This window comes from Sceloporus undulatus, chromosome 2 (genome assembly GCF_019175285.1).
Source record: "Sceloporus undulatus isolate JIND9_A2432 ecotype Alabama chromosome 2, SceUnd_v1.1, whole genome shotgun sequence".
NCBI lineage: Eukaryota > Metazoa > Chordata > Lepidosauria > Squamata > Phrynosomatidae > Sceloporus > Sceloporus undulatus.
In genome coordinates this window covers 249,036,799-249,043,943 of record NC_056523.1, presented here as the reverse complement: position 1 = coordinate 249,043,943, position 7,145 = coordinate 249,036,799, and positions in this window count along the sequence as shown.

Sequence of the window (7,145 nt, the reverse complement as noted above, 5' to 3'; positions counted from 1 at the left end):
GGAAATCCAAGTTTTAAATACAAAACATAAGCTTAATTTTATGCAAAATACAACTTTTTTTTTGCTAATGCTGCTGCTGTTGAAAAATGCAGTGATAATTTCAGTCTTTCACAGAACATTTTTTTTTTTTGGCAGTGATTGGCATCTTCAACAGATTGAACACATTGAGACACCCATCCTTGTTGAGGATGAGAAAATCTGTGAGTATTCTTCAGATCCCTAGTATTTAAACAGACTTGAAACACCTCTCAAAACTGACAAGGATGGCCTGAATACGCTCTGCATTGTTCCTTGCATGGTGCTCGAAATCAGGTTTGAGATATATGGAGAGAGACTGGCAGCTTTCAGGTTTGCTTTTCATCTCCTATCTGGCGAGTGAAACATCAGCAGGATATTCACAAGCTTTTCCGAGTAAGTTTGCCTTCCAGGGGCTTGTTCAGCAGAGTTCAAAACTCTGGCAAACAGCTCACTAGGTCTCTAGTGCTCCTAATGCAAAATACATTGGCTTTTACATTGTTAGCTGTGAGAGCGACGGGCCCAATGGCACCACAGGCTTTTAAATATTCATCCGTTCTCGTAAATATTAAATATGAAAAACAGAAAAGCAAGTCTTTACTAGACATCAGTGTGCAACAAGAGAAGAGCAAAAGCTGATCTGAGGAGAAATAAATTAAGACCAAGTCGAAGATGACTGACAAAGATCTTAAGACATAAGGAAATGTTGGGATGACAATCTTGAAAGTAAGACAACTCATATGGCTTGTGTGTGTGTGTGCGTGTGTGCGGGGCAAAGAATTCACATAAACAAATGAGAAATGTGTCTACAAAATGATAATACAAAGGAGACAGTCTGGGAAATCGACAGAATGCTATGAAGAAAAACAGAGAGTGCGGGGCCAATAATCAAAGCAAAAACTCCATGAAACTTTAGGATAGATTGGAGTCTGGAATGTTAAAACAACCCCCTAAAACCTCATAGTATTGTTATCAGCTTAATTCTCTATCCTTCAGAAAATTCTTATAAAAAAAGAGTAATGCCTTAAATAATTGATTATTATTTGGCTGACTAAACCAATGCCAACACCAATCAGGATCGTCACCATCAGCTGATTAGGTCCTTCAATGAACACCTAAACTTAACAATCTGCATACAGACTTCCTCGGAGCTTGGGAAGTAACTAACTCCAAACAAATAACTAGTAACTCCACTTTCCCAATACTGTAGTGAAGATATAAATAAGTTATGACACATGGCAATTTGCCAAGATTACATCATATATTGCTTCAGTCACTTTGTGGTGTAACTGTAAGTGCTTTGTTACTTTTAGAGTTATGAGACTGTAACCTCACTAAAGGGTTCTAGGGTGATTTGTGCTGCTGTGGTGAGTGTGGAGGCAACCCTGAAGTGGTTGGAGAATTTGTAGTGATTTGTAGGCCAGCAGCTTGTGGCATGAAGAGTAACTGTTTAGTAACTATTTAGATATTTTTCAGAACTGGTAAAGCAAACCTACATTTAAAATTGGATCTTAGAGTGGTAATTCACAGCTGTAATTGGCCCTTGGAACTATCATTATAACTAATTTTCGAGAACAGATTTCCAAGGTCTGCTCCTGCATGAAGAATGGCACATGTCTTTTTGGACAGATGGGGATCAGGATCAGATGTGGATCCAGAGCCAGATGCAATCTAATGGGAAGTATTCATGTATGGTACACATGGAGATGCACTTCCATCTGCCTTGCAATGTGCCACACAAATCCCAGTCCTCCATCTGGGGCTGGTGCACCCAGTCCTTTCTTGAACCTTGTTCCATAAATCCTTCTCTGACCTGGTATCATAGACTGTAAGTAACAGTGTCATTTTAATTTCAGAAAAAGAAATCCAGTCTTTTACAGAGTATCTTACTTTAAAAAAAAAAATCTCTCATGAACCAGATTTCCATTTGCTTTCAATTAATGTGGCTTCATTTGTCTTGGTTCCAATGAAAATAACACCCGTTTACATCACCCAATAAGCTTTACTGGGGCATTCTTGCACTGAGGGGAAATGCAGGAGACTTGTCCAAATGAAGAAGGCCATCTGGTCTGCTAACTTTTCATATGGAAAGGTCTTCATCTAATCACTCTCAAGTGAGTTAGTTTTTGCCATCCTGCCACCAAATCGTTATCTAGACAGCTAGAGGAAAGAAAAGATGTCTGGCACATTCCAGAATTGGCAAAACTAAAGCATTCATTATTTCCCTTCATTCTTTAGATCTCATCCAAATGAGCCTTGTTTGACTTTCCCTACAGCTAATTTTCCTTAATCCAAGTGGAAAATGTATCAGAGCATATGGAGAAAGCACGTTACTTCCACGGTTAAAGTATGGTTCATTATATTTTGTAATAAGGCCAAACAACAAACAAGGAATACTTCACCCAAAATGAACTTGTCAAAGAGCATGGAGAAGATGGAACATCAATAGAAATTATTGCTATAATAGATAGACAATATTACTGATGCTTTACCAAGTACCTAATAAAATCAGTGGTTTGATTCAATAAGAAACTTCATATGTTTCTGAGTGTGTGAAAAAGATGTAGGTGGAGCAGCAATTTTGTTTGCAGGGGCAACCATAGTTATTTATTTTATCATTTATCAATTTATGCAGTTTGTTCCTTGCATTTCTTCCACCATGAGAATCATGGTGGCTTACAATAATTTAAAGTAATAGTTTAGTTGAAATGCTATATCATAAAAGTTAAAAAAGCAATTAAACAACAGTTCTGCTAAGAGCACATAGTTCAAAACAGTTCAAAATACACTTACCATATACATGTAAACATACCAGATAGAAAACATGGCACACAGTTACAATCACTGTTCTTCCATGTGAATAAAAATCAAAGGCGTGTCTAGATAAAAAGGTCTTTGTCTTATGGGGGGAAAAGCAAGCAGGGAGAGGCATAATTAGCGGTGGTGTCACTAGGGTTGATGTCACTCAATGTGGTAAGTCATGGTTTACTCAATGGACTTCTGGGATGGCGGTGAAGATAGGGAAGAGGATCTCACCCCAAGGAAATCACCATCCTACCACTACCACCATCCCTTCACCAGCAAGGCAACAAAGATAGGACATCCCCCTGAACAAGAACAGGGTTTTTTAATTGGAGAAGATCTTCACCCTTGTAGAAAGAGGAGGTCACAGCCAGCACTTTGGATCCTGTCTGGAAATGGGCTGGTGGCCCATTATGCTCTTTCAATGGAGGAGGTAATCCAGATGGTATGAGGAGACTCAGAAGGTGGTGCAGGAGGATGCTTGTTCAACATCTTAGCCACTGGACTGGGTTTCTCAGGGTTTGATGCTTCCCCTTATTACAGTAAAGGTACATGTAACTCTGTCCAGATCTGACTCATCAAGGAAAGGGTGTAGCAGGTATGTTAGGAGTTTATCGCACCATTTAAAAAACTCTCTCCTGAGTTGAATTCTAATTAGGCAGGTAGCTGGGTTCTGTCTCACGTAATTTGCCACTGCATTCAGCAGCTGAATACAGCCTGGATACAGCCCGGGATGTAGGCACTGCAAGCTACTTTCCAAAGTCAAGAGTGCTCCTGCGATCTGGGCTGGATTCGGCTAGTGGATTCGGTGGTGAATTGCATGCGAAAGAACCCCTTCAACTCAGGAGAGGTAAGCCAGGTTTTTAGTGCTGTGATAAGCTCCTTAGTTTTAACTGTGCATATGCATGCCTTGCTATCACTGAAAACTGATCTTCCAAGATCAGATCTGAGTCCAGGAGCTGTGAGATTCTGGGGGGAGTAACTTCATCTGGCTTAGGCTGACTACCTCTATCTTTTCTGGTTAAGTTTCAATTTGTTCACCCTCATCTAGTCCATTAGTGACAGTACACACAAGTTTAATATCAGCTTTCTTTGAGTTAGATAGGGAGGAGAGATAGAGCTAAGTGTAACCTGCATGCTGATGACACCAAACCTCAAAGCTCTCCAGCCCTATCTCAGAGGAGCAGTCCCAAAGGATACCATAGTCATTGGTATTGAAAGCTGGTCCAGTAGAACAAACAGTTCCTGGCATCTACCAAGTTATCTACCAAGGCAACCAAAGTTATCTCCATCCCATAACCAGTCCTGAAGCTAGATTAAAATTTATTTATATAACCTGGGATTCCTGGAGCTGAGAAAGTCTAGAAAGAGATATTGGCAGCTGGCCATTAATTGTTTAGTATGGTGGGAATCAGGGAGGGCTTTTTCAGTAAATCCCTCACCACAGCCTCTTTTAGGCAGAATGGAAACTGCCTTGATACAGTGACTGATACACCATTCCACTACTCACCTGGCCAGTTCCCTCCTAGTTGCTTTTAAGAGCCAGAAAAAGCATGGATTCAGTACATATGTGGGGGCACTCCCATATCCAAAGGTACTGTGTACTTAATCACAAATGGAAATGTATCCAACAACACAAGACAAGCAGGAATCAATATTGGAGCCACAACACCTGTGTCAACTATAACATTCAAGTTAAAGTGAACCTGAGCAATTTTATACACAAAGTTTTGTGCAGTGGGCTGCCAAGTAGTCTACATGCTGCTCTTCAAAATCAGAGTGTAAACGATCCCTGACCGCTTGGGTGTAACTCCTAGGTGGTACTGTGTAGACACAATGGTGGCAGAGAAGAAAAATTATTTGCTATCACTACCACCAGAGTATTAAGGACAGCACCACATTTCATGAAGATTGGGTGAACAGTGGACATCTATAACACAGAATGAATCTTACTATGGATGGTGACTGGTGAAGAGATTGAAAGTTGGAATGATGTGAGAATGCACATGAGAGACCCAAGTGAGAGTAAGGTTTAGGAGAAGACAAAGAGAAGAAAGATCAGATTTCTGAATACACACAACAACACGCAGTCTGTGTGAGGGAATTTTGTATAGATAAAAGCTGTGACTGGCTCTCTGTCAGTGAATTATAATAGTGTAATACAACTTATGCTTTGGAAACCCACTTTTTGGTCATTGCAGAGGTTAGAATTCTTTAAACTGTGCAATGACCCAAATCATTCCCCAAACACACCTTTTAAGTGACATGGCCTATCCCCAACATTGCTATTTCTATGTTATTGGAGAGCAAAATGATAATCAGAGATGTGTCCAGCTATTTTTCTGTAGCTCAGTGTGCTCCAAGTACATCTTCTGTATGGACCACCTGAGGATACCCTGAGGTCACTGCAGATGCAGGGACCTCCGTTTCTGTGTCACTGAAAAGGTGGTTGTAGAGGGTGTAGCATCAGCAGAAGTAGTGATGAAGACATAACTACAAGGTACATGCCAGTTGAACATCTCCTGATGTTGGATCTTAGCCATTGTTAATTAATATTATTAAAGTTATTATATTTTAAAAGGAAAGAAAGACGATGCATTTACTAATGGATTCCTTCAAACCATCCTCTTGGGCAGAAAATTTCACTCTGTAAAAGAGGACATGTCAAGGAAAAGGAGGACACATAGTAATCCTAGTATAATATCAAATAGAAATGAAAAGTGCAACAAGTGCTTATGAGCTGGAGAGTACAGAGGGAAATAATATCCAGATACTATCTGAAGTTGAATTAAATAAAATTGTAGTTGTTGTTCATCGTAACCATGCCTACCATCTCATCACTATACTAGTGTCATAGCAAAGTGGAGCTAAGAGCCTGAAAGAACAGACTAAAGAATAATCTTATATACAGACATAGGGGAAGGAGGCCTATTGGAAGGTCCTTGTGTCAACAGCAATATCCTGGAAGAGTATGGGGTTCGAGGTATGTTCATAGCAGGTAGTAGTTAATTGTGTGATCAGAGTGATGAGATCATAACACTTCTAAATTCGTACCTTCTAAATCCTAACATTCTAAAATAAATGATTTTTTAAGCATAGGATGAACTTCAGACTTCATCAGGAAATTTGGTAAGTGAAGCCAAGGTCTAAAGAATTAATAACGACATAATAATGGTTAATTGATTAGTTATGCCCAAGTTTTGCCTTGGAACATGATAGTACAAATGAGGATGGATCCTGCCAGGGATGCAAGCAGATAGTTGTAAAATCCCATGATCTATTCATCAAACAGTGATAATTTTATTGGGCAACCAAATTGCACAATATACATGCTACAAGCTTTTGAAGCTTCACTGGCTTGTTCATCAGGCAAGGTGTTACAAATCAAACAGGAGGAAACAAATTGAAGATGTTAGTCATAGGCCTGCATTTTGCTGTTTCTCTTCTTACGGATATTTGGCAACTGGGAGATTCTCAAAGTCCAAGAAATTTAATATCCATTTGCATCACAACAAAGACACTTTCTTTGCAATCCAATATGTCTCCATCCTTGTGAGGCCACAGGCCCCTTCGTTAAGCAGAGGACACTGGATTTCTCAAGAAGCCTTCATGCTTTTTGCATCAGGAAAACTCCTTTGAAATAGTGCTCCATGCTTATTAATATTATCACAAATGTATCACTATTATTATTACGCTTATTAATATTATCACTATCCATTCTCAGGGCACATTATAGTAATAGTAATATGATTTAAAAAAATAGACAAAAATCCTCAAATATCTGAAACAACAGATAAAGAAAGCCCACACACGAGGAATCCAATACTTTAAAACACTCAAGATTTTCTTTTAAAAGGCCTTAGTGCAGCGGTATCCCAAAGGATGTGCCAGTTGAATTACTTTAGCCTCCAAAAACAGGGTCACTGAACACAAGAAGCTCCAGGTGTAGATAGATGCCCTTTCACTACTGTTCCATTTTGATCACAGGTTGATTGTTTCATTTCTATAGTTTTATGGATGTATTCTTTTACTCTCTACACCCAATTGTGGTTTTAAGAGCCACGTGAGGGTAACGGTAACCAGGTCCTTCCCTCCAGACCTGCTGCCCTTAATGTGTTGTAGAGTGAATATTTGTTGTAAAGCACGCAGTGTTTTCTAGAAAACACATTAATCAAAATCCTGATCACATTTCCTGCCTTTTGGTTTAGTGGTCTGAACAGGGAACAAAACATTCTAGAATGGAAGACAGAAAAGAGAATCACCATATTTAAAATGGCACCCCCCCAAAATCTGGTCACTCCAAAACAGTTTATTTAATTGATTAGATT